Here is a 20,763-nt window from a genome sequence, read left to right on the forward strand (position 1 = left end):
AGCAGTAAGAATGGAACTGTTAATCCTGGTGACCAGAGCTGTGCTTCTGTGTGCAGCTGGTTTATTGCAGGACAATGTGGACATAGCCAGCCAAATGAGGCTTTTCCTTCATCACCATTACAGCTACTGACACATTTGACACACATGACACGGATGCTGTTCATGCTCGTAAAAAGTACATTGTACAAGTACTGCATACTCATCCCATAATAGTATTCAGTTTAACCCTGCTTTCCAGGCCTGGTAGTAAGTTGGGGCCAATGACTTAACTTCCATTAATGATTTAAAATGCCTATGAAAAGTTTCTGGAAGAAATTTCAGTGTTAGTTAATGATTTCAGATTCAAATTCTTCATCATAAGCCACATTTATTTTCATTTCACAATTTTACATCTCGTCTTTACACAGGATGCAGTGGATGTAGCTGTAACCATTTATCATTTATCCATCCATTATCTATAACTGCAGTGGTAAAATACTGTAAAATACTGTAATATGGACTTCGCTTACCAATCTAGCAGAGCTTGTCATGTTAGAGGTATACTATGAAGGATTTCTCCGAAAAAACAACTGAAAGAACCAGTCAAAAAGAAAAAAAAAAAGATTTATCTGCAGAAACTCTGCCCTCTGCCTGTATTGTCACTTTTTCTTATTTATTGTTGTGTTCAGGATGTTCCAGGTGAGACTGGGAAAAAGGTAGCAGCCAGGTGGCAGACTGCTGTAAGCAAAAGGCATCCAACAGCCCTTTTAGACAGTCATTGGCTGGCTTGGTTTGGTTTGGACATGACAGCTACCCCAAATGAGGCCAAAACATCTGGATCCCCCCCGGTGTCTGACTGCAGTATAGGTCATAAAGCCCGTCCCGCCATGTTGGTGAATGGGACATAGGCCAAACTAAAAACTTAAAGTACACACCAAATAAATTGTATCCAAAGATGGTTTCTGTCACTGAAGGTAGTTTTCATTTCCCTGACGTTTGATCGAGTAATCAGTTATTTACTTAGGGGATTTTCTGTCATGATTGACAGCTGTGTGTGCCAATCCATGCGTTCAATGGTGCTGCTTACAATTTGTCAGACGGAACTTCACCACCGTAGAGATCCAGCTTCAAATGACATCAGCATCCGTATCTAGGATATATTGCTTCACTTAAGCATAGCAGGTAAGTGGTGATGCCTTTACAATCCACTTGACACTTTCAATCCACTTGAAGGTGTGTCTTTAACAGATGAAGGATTGTCTCGAGTTATGTTTAAAAACAGTGGGCTAAAGTCCTTTGCTGTTTTTGTGGGGTGTTTATGGTGTATGTTTTTCTATCACACAGCAGACAGGTAGAGGGAGTTGACCTGTTGGAGGTAAGCTGTTTGCTTTGGTGCAGTAACCCCTAATTTCCACCAGATCCGTGTTTGTTCCGGCTCCAATCCATCAGGGCAGTCGAAGCAAATAGATTACTCTCTAGTTTATATGTTAACTTCCACTGGCTCTGCTGTGTTGCTGATCAACTCTGTTTCAGCTCTGGCAGCCCGGACACTTGCAGATCAGATTCGCAAGGCTCTTATTTTTGCCGGACACTGGAGCACTTCACATAAATTCAGCCAAATTTAACACAGAGCAGACAGGAAATCAGACAGTGACACAACATTAAAACATCCTGTTAATTTTCAGAACAAAATACTGTGTTTACGTCTGATCGTATTTCACTTAACTACATCAACGAAACTTCATAATGAGCAAATCCAGGCCTGGATTCAACAGGTCAGAGGTTTTACTTCAGGCAACACGGATGAAGAGAAGTTAATTATGGAGATGGAAAACGACAAAATTATTAATGACACCACACATCCTTTGATAAGGACAACCAACCACAGAAAGGAAATGCCGTTCAAACAACAACACTCCCAAACAACTTCTTGGGAGTTATGGGAGTGAATTGACTTCACTATAAATCATCCATGGCGTAAATGGAGCTTTCACTTCTTCTGTACTGATATAATGCGTGTGATTCTGTAATTACTGCAGGAACTGCTCGGTTTTACCACTTCAGCTGTTTCGGCGGTGCTGCACCATGCCGGTTGCAAACTGCAACCGGTGGGAGTTTACAGATGAGGGAGCATGCCACAAAACTGCAGCAGAGCCTTAACGCAACGCACACATGAGTGGTGGAAATCCTTGGTAAGAGCCTACTGTCTGCAGCTTGTGTTTGTTGATATAAGCTGCTAACAAATTTCTGCTAATTTGATGATAAACACATTTCATTGACTATTATTTCTTCAAAATCAAAGTGTCTTGTTATTTTGTTATGTAAAAGCTTTTATTGTGAAGTAGCAAAACAAGGAAATGTTGTGTTTCCATCTGCAGCAATCCAATGCCTCTTTGGTTGATAGGTGGGTATTCTGTAAACAGCCAGAAAAAGAGGTGGGTACACCCCCTAAACCTGCTGGCAATACTGTTTACAAACTGTATATGACAATACCTTCATAGTATAACTTTAAATCAGATTTATTTATTGAGCTCAGTATCACAAATTTGCCTCACAGGGCTTTGATAACAATGGTGCACTGTATTGAATTGTTAAACTTCAGGTTTTAACTCTGTTTTGGTCTCTTTCAGTTCAATCGCCATACCATTGATGGACATGAAAGGACACCAATAATTGAAGAAACAGCCAGATTTTGTTGAAGGGTTTACAGTCCGATATACATGATGATTAACAAACCCTACAACCTCCATTATACAACACTGACAGGCCAAACCTGATTTTTAATAAAAGGTTAGTATTTGTAGACTTATTTATTGTTCTTATCTCCAACTTCACTCTGTACTATGAAAAAGTGGAGGGAGCTCATTCCTGTTTTTATTACATGACACTGGTATGTATGCATATGATTCAAACACATTACTAGATGCACTCCCCCACCACCATTCCTCTCTGTCAGTGAGTATCAGTTACTTGTTAAGACTTCTAGTTGAGATGAAAACAACATGATCTGGGAAAATATTGAATAATCAATAGAAGGTAATTCTCTCTGATTACCCGGCTACGTGTGTGGAGCACCGAAATGGGAGCTGGGCCTTGTAAAGTCACCCCCCTCGCCTCCCCTTATGCTCTCGCTGTTTTCACAAGGCAAAAATCCATACCCAGCACATACAATCTAATTTCTCCCTGCCCTGCCAGTTTAAATAGCCTGCATTGAATTAAGTCGGTAAAAACAGAAATCGATCTTTCCATTGGCCATCTCAATGCGGCGCCTCGCACCACTGGGCCCGTAAACACTGCTGATCCCTGGGAGAAATTAACCCACCAAGAGGGGACAGGACTATATAGTGCAGGATACTCAACTTGATTTGCTTGGGGGCCATTTTTGCAAAATCACAGAAGCTCATTGGGAAAATGAGGAGGTCAGGGGCCACTCGCAGCAATCCCATACATGTTTCTAGAATGTTACCTTATTTCTAGGATTTAAGACGTTTCCAGAAAATAGGATTTCAGAATCTTGATAGGATTTTAGGAGATTTCTAAGACTTTCAGATGCTATGGGAATTTTAGAACATTTCTAAAATATTAGGATGTTTCAGGATTCTGGCATGTTTCTAGAATTGAAAGAAATTTCTAAGATTTTAGGACTCCTGTGGGGGATGGGGTGCAGGAGATCCTTCACAGGCACTTTTTTGATTAACTTGCTCTATTTCTATGCTGTTTTACACACTCTGGCACTGTGTGTAAAAAAAACAATTCCCAGTGTGAATCACAATATTTTTTACTATGAATTAGTAATTGGTTGGGGGGGCAACCCGCACCCGATTGGAGGCCAGATTTGGCCTGCAGGCTGTAAGTTGAGTATTGCCGGTAGAGTATATGTATGTGTGTCTAAAAGACAGAGTAACACACATGTCTTATAGAAAAAGATATTGCTCTATTGGTTTGCAATATGTTTTATTAGCAGTTACAATAGTCTTGAGAGGCATTAAGCATATTAAAATCTTGATTTATATCAAAGTAAGTAAGTACACTGTATTTCCCTCCAGTAAATATGAGCAGATCAATTCCACTTATTCACTTAGAATTCACTTAATTCAGCTGAAATTCAGTCGAGTCATCTTCACTTCTTCTTCACTCCACTCATACACTGATGGACAGACACACACACACACACACACACACACACACACACACACACACACACACACCTTGTCTCTATTTTGCCTCCTCCACCCTCTGAAACAGTCATTAACTTCCTACTCTATCTTTTCTCACCAAACACTGTGTAGGAACACGGATCAATACAAGTTTGTGATGCGATTCCCCACTTTGTGTGCCTCGTTCTCTGCTGATTTTCCCCTTGTCCCCTCTCTCCTTCTTTCCTTCCCCTCCTCCTCTTTGTTCAGACCAAAACAAGAGGCAGAACCTGAGACCTTCCAGCTGTCTGCTCTGACCCACAACAAACTCAAAACGTGGGTGAACTCTTCATTACTGTTCTGTAGCAGGACAGCAGACATAGTTTGGTTTGACAATGCAGGATATATAACAGAGAAATTAACACTATTAGGCTATGTAAATACTGATTTTATATAAGACCTAATGCCTTTTTTCTGTGATGTTGGATGGTAAATAGCTTAGTTCGGGTCACCTTGATGAAACAATCATTTCAATGACACTGGGCCCATTCAATTGAATTAACATGGTGGACTGAATATAACAGGCATATATTTTGGTTAAAATAGCATTGTAAGAATAATAGATGAAAGAAACAGATCAACATTACAAAAGATAGCCCTGGGGCAACATTTTTAAAATGTTGGACTGTAATTTATGATAGAAGTACTGATTTGTATTTTTAAGACATGATAAATTTAAATAAATTAATGAAAAAGACATTCTCATCCCAACTTGTCACATGGTGCCGCTCTGTCAGTGAACTTCTACTTATGACGTGTTAGGTATCCTTCTGCGTCATTTGTTTGCACTCGGGAGTGCTGCTATGTCGCTATGGGAATGCCACTGCAGGGATGTTGCTACGGTGATGTCAACAAATGCACATAGTGGGATAATAACATAGCAGATCGCAACTGAGCGGACCAATAATACCACTTCAAGTTTGGAAGGTGTAGACCTCCCATTTCATAGGGCAGATACAATCTAGATTTCTTATTGGTCCAAATGAATTTACTAAAAATGAGGTTCACCTTATCAAAAAATGATTGTGAGAGAGGGAGACACTGAAATAGATACAACAACTTTGGCAATATGTTAATTTTAATTATGTTTATGCGACCTACCATTGATATGGGCAATGTCATCCATCAATCAGGATGCTCCTTGATTTGATTTGAATCATAATTAGTTGGGACCATTTTTTTAATGTCTGGGGTGATCTTGATACCTACGTAGGTAAATCCTTCCTTTGCATTTATTAATGGAGTTGTATCCAGAAAACATTCCAAACAGTTCAGTCTGCTGAAGTAAACTTTAGGATGCTGACAGATACATTTTTGTTTGAAAAAAGAATTACATCGTCAGCATATCAAGATATTTTACGTTCCAGCTCTGCTATCTGGATGCCCAACAAGCTTGTATTTGTTCTAACTGCCATAGCCAGTGGTTCTAAGGTGAGTGTGAATAACATTGGTGACAGGGGGCATCCTTGTCAAGTAGAACACTCCAAAATGACTGGTGTAGAGACTATACAATTTGTTTGTATACTTGCAGCTGGATTTGTACATAATATCTTAATCCACTTAAGGAAGTTCATTCGAAATAAATTTCGAGGCAAGATGTTAAACAGATACCACCACTCTATTCAATCAAGGGCCTGTCGAGCCAGTGACCACACTGCTGTGTCTTTTGCATCATAATTTTCATGAATTATATTGAGAACTCTTCTTAAATTCTGAACGCTTGGCATTTAGGCACAAAACTATTTTGATCATTATGTATTCGATCTTCGATTATTAAATCTCTGTCCAAATCATTTTCAGCATCTTCTGTCAGTGTTTGGTACTGAAATTGATCAAGAAATATGTTTTGGTTTATTGAGTCTTGGTTACTTTCTGATCTATGTAACTATTCATAAAATTCTCTAAAACTATTATTTATTTCCACAGGGTTAGGCCTCCTGAAGAGGTTATTATACTGTTAATTGCTCTCCCAGTTTGCATTTTTTTAATTCTCCATGCCAGAAGTTTTCCAGCCTTTTCTCCTTGATCGTAAGAAGATTGTTTCAGCCACATTACACTTTTTGCAGCTTTATCAGCAGACAACTTTTTGTGTTTGGTTCTCAAAAGAAGTAGGTATTTTTTGTTTTATTAAATCATCCTTGTCATTTAGTTGTGTTTCTAAGGATTTAGTTTCTTTCTCAATGTGTTCCATTTTTCTTTTCTGTTGTCTAGCCTTGGTAGTTATATAACTAAGAATTTCTCCTCTGATGTATGCCTTAAAGGCTCCCCATCTTGTACTGGCACTAGTTTGGTTTGTATTTGCTTCAAAATAACTATCAATTTTAGCTTCCATGTATTGAACAAATTCTGGATTTTGCAACCATCTTGCCAGAAATTAATTTAATTTAATTGTTATAAAATTTCTCTATATGAATATCAATTGAGATAGCAGCACGGTCACTTATTACTATACTATTGTGCCCGCAGTTTTCAACCTTTGGTAAAAGTTCCTTTGATACAAAAAAATAATCAGTGTGGGAGCAAGATTTGCCTATTCTTGATTTGCATGAGTATTCAATTTTGCTGGGATTCTGTTCTCTCCAAATATCAATAAGATTTATATCCTCAATGTATTGTTTTAATATTTTTCTTGTTTGAGTTTTATGGGTATCACAGCCTGTAGATCGGTCTATAACAGGATTTAAAGCGCAATTGAAGTCTCCTAGGATGACAAACAATCCTTGTAATGTAGATAAAAGTAAGCAATAGGTCTTCTCTTTTGGGAAATACATACTGACAAAGTTTAACATGTGAGATAGGATGTTACCATGAGCAATAACATATCTTGGATTATTTTTACGATTTGAAATGGTATTATTTTGTGAACAAGAATGAGTACACCTCTAGTGTAGTTACTAAATGTTGCATATATTACCTGGCCAGGTTTCTTATCTGTTTAATATCTGAAGTTGTAAGATGAGTTTCTTGAAGAAAAATTATCTTTGATTTAAGATGCCTAATCTGGTTTCTAACCTGTTTCAATTTGGTTAGTTTCTTTAGACCCCTAACATTCCAGCTCATAATTGTTATTCTGCATGCACTGTGGGTTTTTGTTTGTTCCATATACATTACATTTCAGTTAGTGTACGAAGAAGATAATATATCTATTACTTCCATATTGATCTGCGACATGCATAAAGAAAAACGAAAAACATATACATATACATATACACACATAACATATACATTTGAACTCTTGAACTTCCCCTCCCCTCCCTTACTCAAAACAAGAAAAAGTGGGGCTTGCGCTGATCCACTCACTGGAGGAGCAGCTAAACTACATAAACCCTGCACCAGAGGCTGCCGTGGTGTCTGTAAAGAATGTGATCATGTTAACAAAATAATAAATTGCTAAACTTAAAGTCTGATGCAAAAAAAAAAACACCATTCCTCGCCACTGTCCCGGCCAGACTTCTCAGGTATGTCCTTGGTGGAAATCCTCCATTAATTTCAACACAACCTGTGCAGGACCCTTATCCTGTATGGGTTGTGTTGAAATCCATTGAGGATTCTCTTTTAGACAAGCATTCTGATCATGTTAAATTCACTTAGTTGTCGTATGGTTTTTGTTGAGAGGTCTTGGGCAAAGAAGAGCCTGTTCCCTTTGTTTGGTGGAGCGAAAAACAAGGAACTCTAGGAACCGGATGAGCACTGCTCTGTTCTGGCCTGGTCTTGCTGGTGCTATGGTCCAGTGAACTCTCTCTAAAATGAAGGACTCTCCGGTGTCCAGTTCCAGCACGATATCGTAGTCTTTCCTTCGGTGCTCTTGCGGAGATAACCGCAAGTTTTTCTGTCCACTTCGATTTTCCAGATCTTCGGCTTTAGACAGCAAGTAGTTGATCCGTTTCATGGCTTTTTTCAGTTCAGGCTCATTCTTTTCCAGATGCTCCTCCATCGACATTATTCTATTTTTAGCCTTGTCGATCCATGTGCTATTAGATGCAACGTTTTGTTTCACCTCTGACATGTCCGCCTTACCTAGATGGGCGTCAAAGCTGTCAAGTTTGGATGTGAGGCCGCCAAACTCAGAGTTGACTGACTTTATTTTAGCTAGCGCTGTTGCTAGGTCCTCCATGCTACTATTAGCTCCCTCATCTTGCTCTGTCGATAAAGTTTTGTTTTGCGGCTTTTGATAACCATGTCTTTGGGTGAAAATATCACAGTCTTTGATTTGTAGTTGTTGTAGACATAATCTATGTTCAGTTGGTCTTTTTTAGTATGGGATTTTTGGCTATTTTGTGCAAGTTTGTACGGAGCCTCCACTTCAAGCTGCCATCCTGATTCGTGGCTCCATAGCACCCCGTTCCCATCTATTTTTCACAATACTGTCATGATGTTGCAATACTGTGATAATCGATAAATTGCAAGACAATTAATATACGATACAGCAAAGTATCTGTGACTAAAGAAGAAAAAATAACCCTCAAAAGGCAAAAAGCTGTTATTGTGTAAATATTCACTGCATTGAGTTGTCAGTCTCAAAGAATTTGACAAATGGGATAAAACACACAACAAAGTGCATATTCTTAGCATAGTGCCTCTTACACACATTGACTGCAACATGTCCACAATGTGTGGCATCATTCCAATGTCAAATGGCCATAAACCTTATTTATGGAACCCTGGAAGCCACTGTTTTTTCAAAACCATGGCACTGCATATATTTTACAGTAAAAAGCCTTCTGTGTCTACTGATGGGATTCTGTCAACAGAAATATTGTCAGCAGGATTTTATTTTAAAAGGGAGACAAGAAAGGTTGAGTAAATTGGATGTGCATTTCTTCATGTCTGTGACAGGTATAGACATTGAAACTGTGCTGAAAGGTATAAAGTCAGTATGACCGTTAGGACTCCATGTTACTAAATACTGACTATTTTTGGTGAAAACCATTTGCATCAGTCAAAATTGACACTCTGAGCAGCAGTTAAGCAGCACTGCTCATTCAGGCAGTGTGGCCCGGGTGGAGACTTGGGATGCAGCTCAAAATTCGTTTTGTACCATTTTCCATCATTTTCTGCTGTGATTTTTTCATTTTTCTTCTTCCTCTTCCATTCACTTTCACCCTCATTCACTGATAAGCGCCACCAAGTGGAACCATGAAGTAGTGACTCTGGTAAGTCAAAATGGAAACAGGCTTAATGTGGTGGATGTTTAGAGTGCTTTGCTTTAATGAAAATATCGATATTTGGTGCCAGTGTATCAATAACATTTTATAAGTGGAAGTCACAAGATATTGCAGTATCTATATTTTGTCCCACCCTTAATGATTATTCCTTTTTTTCCAGTTGCAATGGTAACATAGTGCACTCCATGTTACAGAATTTAATCCAGTCATGAAGTTATTATGTGCTTTATGTATAGCTTCTTTCTTATTATAAGAAGCTGACTTTAGGGCAGTAATGATCTTTTGATACACACTAGTCTGGAGAATGAGTGCTCATATATTCACACAAATGCTGAGACAATTACTCAGTTGATACAAAAGTCAGACTGTGAGTTGGTGTCGACTTGAGGAGGATGCAATGGTGAAGTCCTTGACAGAAACTTCACTTAGAGCAGATTTTTCCCACAAAGCTAGCTCTTTTATTATCAACACTCGCCTTCATTTACCAGCCAGCAACTCTTCCACTTTTAAGAGATATATTTATAGCTTTGCCGTGGCAGAAAATTGCCTAAATGTGATGAGAACGCATACTATCACTCAATTTTCCAAGCGTCCGTCATACAGGAGCTATCAAATTGAAGTCAATTAGGAAGAATGCAACGTGAAGGCATCATTTATAATCGAAAAAATAATCACAAAACATTCAGCCCCGGGGGATCCGGAACACAATTTGGTTGTGCCACAGATCTTTCATCGCGCCCCCCCCCCCCCCGCCTGTCACTCTCAGTACCCGTTCCCACTCACATCTCAGAGCTATCAGGGGCTAATTAACAGATAATCAATGTTTAATTAAAATGGGGTTGTTAATTAAAAAGACTGGTGGAGGGGTTTGGGACCCTTTTTTTTCTCCCTCTGACACCTTGTTTAAGATTATGGGGTTGCTCTGGGGGGACACAGGAAGATCTGCTAAACTGTAACTTTGGTAACTTCAGAAATAGAGTTGCAAAGCAATTAAAAGCAAATTGAATTTAAACTCTCACATCGAGTTGACAAGTGAGGAATTGTACAGCCAGAATTTCCATAAAACCCTGAGGTATCATCAGCTTGGGTTGCATTCAAGGACCTGACCTCAGACTTTGTTTCAGTTGTGATATGTGTGCTCTGTGCAAGATAGAGAATTGCGCAGGGGCTTAAACTCAGTGTAAGACAATATACTATAAATGATCTCGTGGTGGAGATATTTTCTTCTGGGTGCAGTTAATCCATACTTGTAGAGGATGACGGATGGCCTTTTGACTTGTTTTTAGTAGCTTTGATTGAATACCAGCCTCGACTGTCTTGTTTCCAGTAGAACAAATGAGTTTCAGTGTGAGTAGCCACCAGCACTGGGGTTGCTCCTTCAAAATGAGGTATTTTTATCCCCTGCCTCTGCTGGGAGTAAATGGAAGTTTGGTGAGAGACAGAGGGTGTTGTGTGTGTGCGTGTGTGTGTGTGTGTGTGTGTGTGTGTGTGTGTGTGTGAGAGAGGGGATGCACTCGTCCCCTGGCCATGCTAAGAAGCTGTATTTTTAAGCCAGAGCTAATTGGAAACAGACTACAACAGGGCTCTCATAAGAAAAAATATGCCTTTTATTGCAGCCAGTGATTAACACTGACCTTTAGGTAAGAAGGAAAAGTGCTTAAGCTGAGAGGATGGCAGATCGAGAGGGAGAGAAGAGAGGAAATGACAGAGAGAGGGGGGTGCGACAGATCACACTAATTAATGTCTATAGCAGACCATAGGGCATTATGCAAATAAAAGATGAATTCCAAAATTCAAACTAACCACATGGGCGCATGTATGTTCACAGGCACGTACACACACAAACACACACACACATGCACACACACACACACACACACACACACACACACACACACACACACACACACACACACACACACCCACACCCACACACACACACACACACACACACACACAACTGAAAACCATTCACTCACACAACTGAAAACCATATACACACACACACACACACACACACACACACACACACAACTGACACCATTCACACACTGAAAATCACACACAACTGAAAACATTTCACACACACAAATTCCACATTTCTTTAGGTTGTATACGAGCCCATTCTCATTCCGAACTTTGAGAATTCGGCCGGTATTATTGTACGCCGCATACGGTACCTGCCACATGAAATACAGAGGGACAGTGTCAGGTTGAAATGCTGCTGGTCACAATATTAAATAAGAGGAAGACCCTAACCCTCTGTGGCAGCATGTGTGTGTGCATGCGTTGACGTTCTGGCATTGGTTACCTCTCTCTTCCCCTTTCTCTTTCACTTTCCTTTTTGTCATTATTGTAATGCAACTGTTATTTACGAAATCTATTGCACGTCTGTCCGTCCTGGAAGAGGGATCCCTCATCCTCCTCTGCCGCTGTTCTTGAGGTTTCTTCCATTTTTTCCCTCCTGTTTCAGGGGTTCTTTCTGGTGAGTTTTTCCTTAGGTGATGTGAGAGTCTAAGGGCAGAGGGATGCATGCTGTAAAGCCCTCTGAGGAAAACTATGTTTTGTAATAATGGGCTTTATAAATCAAATGGACTTGACTTGACTTGCAAAATCATACTGTAATCAGCTGTATCTTGATTGAAGAATGCTATCAGTGCTCTCATGCTAATCTGCTGTTCTACTAAGAATAATGATGTGCACTCTTTTCAAAGGTCTAGCCCTTCCTTAGACTGATGAGCCTGAGTATGGACAGGAGGAAGAGCACACAAAGGAAAATGAACCAGGAAGAGCACGGAGCTGGTAGCTATGTTTTTCAGGCATTGCTGGAGGTCATCTTTCTACATGATGGCCACAGGCTACAGCCTTCATACAGTCCTTCCGCAAAGTGCTACATCCATGTTTATGTTTCTCATATTTGACCTCATAGCTGTAGGCCTGCACCCTCAACAGCAACAAAGTATACTTTGATTAACATAATCAAAGACTGATGGACTTTTATTTACTTATTTATGTTAAAATGTTATGTTTTGGGGGAAAGAAAAATCAAAATGTGATTTGCTATACTAAATTGTGTGCCTTCAAAAACGAAAAACAACATAAAGCTCGTAATGTTTTCAATATTTACAGATTTCAGTATCTTCAGCATTAACAGGCTTAACTTTTGTTTTTTAATTTCAGTCCAGCATTTCTCTTTTCAAAGTCGGCAACTACTGCTGCTTTGTCAGTGCGTTGGGAATAAAAATTCCAATGCGAAAAGACACTTTTTGCATGCACATGACACTCCCCTGGACAGCATCAGCTAAAAATGTGGCCAGACAGAACCTGTTGCATTGTTTTTATACATCACCTGGCAAGTCAGCCTTATATGCAGACGGGTGGTGTCACTTGAGAAAGCAGCCAGGTGGAACCTACCGCATGGGCATGACACCACAGAATGGCGCCAGGTTGAAATGCTGCCGGTAGTGACATAATATATGTTGAGTGAGGGTGCCAGTAGGGTGTGTGGGAGGGGCAGTGGACAACAAATTCCTGACTTTAACGTGGGAATCCAGTGTTTGCTTCCCGTCTGAATCTGATGTTTTTCTTCTACACCTAACCATGTGCCTCCATTCCCTAATCCTAACCATTTGTGTCAGCATGTGCATTTGTTGACACTCTGGTGTTGGTTGCCACTTGCTTGTGTTTGCTAAACATAACCTTCTGCATCTACAGTACATTGTACTGTGATGTCTATCTGTGCCTGCTCTTTATGTTCTGAAGGAGCAGATAGAAGGGTACTTAATTGTAATATGTAGAGGTGGAAATCCGCTGCAAAGTGGCAACGTGATGATTTGGGATGAGAACAGTTTTACAATTATAATTTTTGTTTTACCAATTCTAGTTTTTCAGGTGCTCCATTCCAAGATTCTTGTGCTGGCATGGCCAGAGTTATGTTAATACATCATGTTCTCATCCCAATTAGTCACATGTTATTGCTTTGTCAGTTGAATTCCATGTTCACATATTATGACTTTGGTATCCTCCTGCCTGTGCTATTGACATTCTGCTGCTACCATGATGTCAACACAAGCACATGCTGGGATGATGCGGCATGTCGTTATGTTGGGACAACAACAGCACCTGGCAGCCAATGGGGGAACATCAACCAACACACTTGCTGGCAGGAATGGTTGGGATTAGGGGAAGGAGGCACATAGTATGGTGTAGGAAAAAAACATTCATTTGAATGGGAAGAGAACACTGCACTCTTACATGAATGTCCAGGGTTTGCTTAATCCATCCACGGACCCTCCCACTAGCACATTTTTTATTCTGTCAACACTGTCAGTGTTTTAACCTGGTGCTGTCCTGCAGCATTTCACGTGCACGTGACAGGTGTCATTCGGCCAGCACATTTGGCAGACACAGCTGGTGCCTTCAAGTCAGGTCAGCTTGATTTATAAAGCCCATTCTCACAAATCACAATTTGCCTCAGAGGGCTTTACTGCCCCAAAAAACCCTATAATGGGAAAATAATGGTCGACACTTCAGGAAGAGCGGCTGAGGAGGGATCCCTCTTCCAGGACGGACAGACGAGCAATAGATGTTTAAAAAAAAAAAAAAATACAATTACAGTAGATGACATATAGGAAAGAGAGAAAGAGAGGAGAAAGAGAGGTAGGAAGAGAGGGGCTGAGATGCACAGCAACAATAAAGGTAACAATAACATTACATATAACTATGGTAATAGACATAAAAAAAAATAGATATAATTTATGATAGCATGTAATATTACAAGCAAATGTTGCAGTTTATGTAAGTGGTGATAACCATTTGGCCCTCCACTGGCATATAATAGCGACGCATGATGCTGTCCAGTGGTTTTCCATGCGCATGTGAAAGGTGCCTTTTAGCGGTACACGCCAAAAGTATAAATATTAAATAAATAACATGATGTTTATGTGTTTAATTGAAAGCTTATGTGAATGTACATCTTATGTTTTTGTGCCTGCACTCTGTCACAGCTCAGGTTTCTTAGGTTGTTTTCATTCATTCATGTTGTTTCCTGTTTTACTTTGAAACTCACATCTCCTCTCATTTCAGATCACTTCACTTCCTGCCCCTGTGTGTTTTCCCTCCCTTTTGATGGCTTCACCTGTGTCTGATTGTCTGTCCTACCCTGATTAGGCTCACCTGTGCCTTGTTATCCTTCCCCTCACCACAGTATTTAGTGTGTGTCTTGCTTCCTCTCTGTGCCAGTTCGTCTTAGCCTTTCTGTGTGTCGACGTTCCAGCCTTTTGATTCCCTTGTGTCTCTTTGTTGGTTTTTTGGACTTTGCCTGTTTTTCGACTTTGCCTCTGCCTTGCTTTTTTTTTTTTGGATACTTTTTGCCTCCAGATTCTAACTTGAAAATTCTAAACTTGAAACTTCTCACAAAGATAGTAAAATAAGGATAAACACTGTCACACAACACAAAGCACATTCTTTAGAGTGGCTGTCTGCTCATTTTGTATTTTGTTTTACACGCAGGCTGTTGTGTGTGGAGGTAGCTCTGCTGTGACAGCAACATGAGCACTGATTGTTTTTGTGTATGAAGTGGAGGCCTGGCCCGATGCGCAGCATCGCTTGGCCAAGCCTAGTGTGAAGTGGATGGCAGAGGAAGCAGATTGACTGTGGCAGCTGGCCTGTCTTTGAGGGTTAGTCTGCATGACACTGCGGGTCAGAGAGGACACAAAGAAATCATTATTTCGGCTTTTCCTCACAAACATCACATTCCTGCTTGGCTCACAGCTCACAGACATGAGGCAGGAAGCCTAGGCCGAACATGGCTGCCTTACCTCTTTCATTTGATTGTCTTCTTTTCACCTTTTTACCCAGCTTCCTTTGTTCTGTATTCAGCACTGTCCATCCCTTGGAGTGTCTGTGAAGTGCTCAAATGTGTGTTATGTTAAGACAACAACAGCACATGCAACAACAGCACAGATCATTATGTTTAAGCAAGAAAGTCACGGATGGTTAGGATTAGTGCAAGGAGGCACATGTTATGGTGTGGGAAAAACAAACAAAACAAAACACATTCAGACGGGAAGCATACACCAGGACTCCAGCATCAAAGTCTGGGTTTGTGGGACCCATCCACCTTCCCTCCTGCACTGCAAGTGCCCTCATGCTCCTTAAATTACTGGCGGTGTTAGAACTTGAAAAAAGCACTGTTTGTTTGTAGTCTGCAGAGGTCTGCAGCTTGGCAGGTGTCCTGCCTCGGTGTCTTAGAATCCACCATCTCCTCCAGCTCCTGATGACAAAGTCAGCTCATTAACTACATCGCTTTAAAAATATTGAATAATGAATAAATGGTGCAGATATAACATGTTTGTACGATTCAGAAATGTACATGCCAACATTGTCTTTGTCATTGTCATTCTGCCACTGATGGATACAGTGGCACTAATATAAAACCCAGTTCATGTAAGCTTTACATTTGGTGTCCTGTAAGTCTTATGCAAAAGCACAAAGTGCTTTAAATTTGTATACATCTCTTGTTTGCTTTGTGACGTTAGTAATGCTAACATGTAGCCACCTAGCAGCCCCGCTGTGCTGCCCGCAGCAGAGAGAGCTCCGCCCGCTGACGGAGGCTCTACTGCGCAAAAAAAACAGCTTCCGACGCGGACAGAGGCACTTGTCCTCCTTCTCCAGCAAAATTTAAATAAAATGTAAATTTTAAAAATAAAATAATTTCTTTGCTTTAGTGTCCCCCCCCCCCCCCCTCGCTCTCTTCCTCCCTCCCTCTCTCGGCCCTCCCCCTCCCCCCCCCTCTCTGGCGAGCCTTGACGGCAAGGAATCCACTGTCGTGGGGGTAAGGGCGGGAACATCTGGTGACGCAACCAGGAAATCCTCCGAAGGCTAGACTGTCCCAATTAACAACCGTTAATGCGGAGGTGCCTCCGAAGGAGTCGCGTAGGCTGCATCCTCCGAAGGATGCAGACCCTGAATTGGGACACAGCTTATATGCCCAGCAAAAATACCATAAGTTATAGTGTTCTCCCTTTTTGTGCAAAATGGACAAATACAATATGCTGGTGTTCTAAATTTAACCAAGTGCTAACCTTTTGCTTCACATTTGCATTTTGCACTTTTTCAGTAATTAATTTGTATCTCTACTGTCACTATCAAAAGGACAAAAGTCAAAGTCATGAACTTTATCCAAGCAGCAAAGATTTACATTTCCATAAACAAAGTAATGATTTTAAGGGCTCCGCACTGACATGGCAGTTTCACCAGCATCAGACACACCTAACTCAATGCTAAGCTCAGGAAATATTGCTAACGGTGTATGTCTAAAGGTTTCCAGGCAGAACTTGCACTTGTGAACTTTCATTCCATTTTATGTGCATCAGTGTGCATCAAGGGAGCCGTTGTAGACATTGAAAATACTCAATCCATACCTTGGAGCCCTGTTATGTAAACACATCTTTATAAGACACAAGATTGAACATTAAAGTTTTTGTTTTTGTTTTTAAAAAAATAAGTGTTTATGTGCTGATCAGATTTTTGTTTTTAATTGCTTTAAAAAAATGCTAGACATGCATTATTTTTTTTGAATATTTTTTCCTCCTGAATTTATGACGCGCTAAATCCTATGGGAATAAGGAATGTTCTGATTGTTTGGTTAAATATACAGTAGCATGTTGAACTGTGAGCATTTACTGTACTGTAAATTCAATATAAGATGGCATTTGAACTGATTTGTTTTCTCATTCCATATTCTCAAATTTCATTCCATATTCCTAAATTTCATTTCATATTCTCAAATTGTATTCCACATTCTCAAGCTTCATTCTAAATTCTCGATTTTCATTCCATATTCTCAAATCGCATACCATATTCTAAAGTATCATTCCATATTTTCAAATCTCATTCCATATCCACCAGTATCATTCTATATCCTTAAGCCATTATGGCAGACACTGGAGCAGCTGGCATCTTGAAAATTTTTTCTCTCAAAGATGTGTCTGAGCTAGAGTATAAACTGCCACCAGCATGTCTGAGTACCTACATTCATATTCTTTTTAACTGAATAAATTTGATTTTGAGTCATGATAGGGATTCTGATTTAGTTCCTGCTCTGATGAATCCTGTTACTTTTGCTGCTGCACTGACCTCATTTCCCTATACAGCTGAATGAAGTTTTTTTAGAACACGTGTGTTTAGGCAGTTTATAAGCATACATCTCTTTAGAAAAAATAGGCTGTTTTTTTCACAAAGATAACCTTGTCCAAGAGACGGGGAAACAAAAAGGAGGGAGAGAGAGAACAAGGAAGAGGACAGAACATAAGTAAGAGACAGAAACGGAAGGAATGAAAAGGACAGAATTAAAGAGAGAGAGAGACAGACAGGGAGAGGGGAGATGAGGAAGCCAGAGCACTTCAAACAGCTCTCAGCTTGTTCCATGTGCTGTAATAATAAATGGAGTTTCATTATTTAGTTGTGTATGTCTGTAGTGCTGCTGCTTCCAGTTGCATTGCAACCCCCCCTGCCAATTTATCACTCTGATATGTTCCTATTTACTAATCCAGGAGAGAAAGAGCCTGTTTGAAGAGTGTGTGTGTGTGTGTGTGTGTGTGTGTGTGTGCCTGGTGCATGTGAGGATGCATGTGAGTTTGTATGTCTATTTTGCCAAGGGAGATGATTATCTTATTTACAGATGCCACCCACAAAATCCCACGACCCTTTATTGTGGGGGTTGGATGAGAGAGAGGTAAAGAGACAGAAAAACAGTGAGAAAGAAACTGAGAGACGGGTATTATTGTAGTTTCTCATTTGAGTTGTTGTTAACAGTGCCGTCTTTGAAGCCCCTCAAAAGGTCATGACCTCACCTCTGTCTTATCGCCTTGCTCTGCAACCTTAGACAGGCAGGAGAGAGGAAAAAAGGTCAGACTCCAGGTGGAGTTTCTATCTCTCTGCTAGGATGAATGGCTCTGCTTAAAGGCCACCACCGTTCCCATTAGCAGGTATCATAACTGTGCAGAGGTGTTAATACCAGCTGCTAATCTCCAGGGAGGGAGGGGTCTCAGGTTAGATCCAGTAGCCTGTAGAGGGAGTGTTCAGGTGGGCTGCAGAGTGTCTGACCTCAGCCTATGTGGAGCAGAGGTACTAACTGGCTGTGATCGGAGACCTTGAGGGATTTGCTTGGCAAAATAAACTTCTGTGTGAGGTTGTGTGTGCACATTTCCTTGTACATACAGAGCTGCCTGATATTGATGTTGAAAGGCCATTTTGGTGTCAGTCCATTATTGCTTTGCATATGAAAATTTAAATCATGCTGTTGTGCATTCTGGGTGTGTTGAAACCTGAGCAAATTCATTCAACGTTGAAATTCATTTCTTTGAAAAACACGGAAGGAAGGCAATGAGCAACAAGAAATGACCCAAAATTAGCAACAAATTAGTAAAATGTTACAAAAAAACTACTTGAAACATGGCAAAAACTAGAATTACTGCTACATGGTTGCATGTCTCGTGCACCAGTCAAGTTGCACTATAGTTTTGGGTACCTAGTAGCTGAGCATGTGCCCAATGTGCAGAGGCTGTGTCCTCATTATGGTTTCAACTCCAACCTGCGGCCCTTTGCTGTCATCCCCTCTCTCTCCTCCTTTCATGCATAACCTGTCCTATCAATGAATATGAAGCCCTACAAAAAATCTCTGATTGCATTTGCAGTTAACATCAGTGTCTGTGAATACATGGCTGCCTCACACAAAGAAACTCTATACAATCAGCATAGTGTCATGGTGGTTCTCAAGGGTTCTTGAGTTAAGGCCAAAAACATGTTGTATGAGGTTACTGTGACCTTGACCTTTGACTTTCAACTACCAGATTCTAATCAATCATTATTTGAGTCCAAGTGGAAGTTTGAACAAATTTGAGGAAACTCCCTCAAGGCCATCTTCAGATATTACAGTCACGAACATGATACGGATACAAGGTTACAGGCACTGTGACCTTTGACCACCAAATTCTAATCAGCTCATCGTTGTGTCCAAATGAATGTTTGTGTCAAATTTGAAGAAATTCCCCCAAGGCGCTCTTGCGATATCACGTTCACAAGAATGTGCTGGATTTATGGACACCCTCAAAGCATACTGCCTCTGGCTGTAGCTATGGCCTGCACAGAGGCAGGATAGTAAAGTAAGGACTCAGGAGCATCTATTGGCATAAATGGTCTATCATATTCATACTATTAGGTATTCACATTTGTTTTGTCCAAGTTAATGTTTGTGTTAAATTTGGACAAACGGATGAATGGACAACCTGCAAACATAATGCCTGCAGCCATGGCTGTTGCTGGTGTGGTGGCACAAAAAAGGAATGTAAGAAACAAAAATAAACAAGGAAATGACCTGAAAAAAAGGAGAGAGAGAAATATTAGAAAATTACCTCCCAAAAAAGAAGGAAATGTCCGGGCATCACGAGGTAAGATTTAAAGTTTGGAAACTTCGCTATCCTTGTATCAGGGTATTGCATGTGCTTTTACACGTGTCTATCATTACACTATCAAACAGTGTCATTGCTTCACTTAATAAATCATGAAATTGTTGCTACAAGTATGAACGAGGAAGAGCTACACCTTCTAAAACCATGAAGAGATGAGCAGGGTCTGCTGAGCTGGAAGATCCTGCTCTATCAAGCATTGGACCGAGTAATAGTCATAATAAGCCCGCCATCAGAAGACATCATTCAGTATAAACTACAGTAACTGATGTCTTTGACCATCATCATGACACATTTTATCTATATTGTGATGATATATTGCACATTACATAATGTAGAAACTGTACAGCTTTGTAATTCCAAAACACTTGTATTGTACATAAGTGCTATACTATTTTTTATGGTATTTTTCTACATTTGTGTTCTATTTTTAATTTCTTCATGTTGTCAACTACTTATGTTTTTTGCCTTGAGTTGATATGCATCAAACAGCAAGGGATGTTTCAACAGCATTTGTGTTTATCTCATGTTTTCTTGTAATAAATGACAAACATGAAATGCTTTTTGTGTTGACAATAACTGAAATGAACATTCCAACCTGCTGGAATTCCATAGGAATCTCAGTTGTAACACTGAGAATGGTCGAAATACTGCTCCCCATTTGTTTGGACTGGCTTGCAGAAAATTGCAAATAGCTCCTTAAATAAGCCCAAACAATATTAAATATCATGTTAAATTTACTACAAGACAATTAAGAATTGTCAAGTCAAGTCAAATGTATTCATAAAGCCCAATATCACAAATTACAATTCACTTTAGAGGGCTTTACAGGATAAAACATCCCTCTGTCCTTGGACCTTCACAGCAGATAAGGAAAATCTCTTGAGAAAAAAAAGGGGGATGGACAGACATGTAAAAGATGTCATGACAATGGTGAAAATACATGTTCTCCTT

Source organism: Plectropomus leopardus, chromosome 19, assembly GCF_008729295.1.
Source record: "Plectropomus leopardus isolate mb chromosome 19, YSFRI_Pleo_2.0, whole genome shotgun sequence".
Classification (NCBI taxonomy): Eukaryota; Metazoa; Chordata; class Actinopteri; order Perciformes; family Serranidae; genus Plectropomus; species Plectropomus leopardus.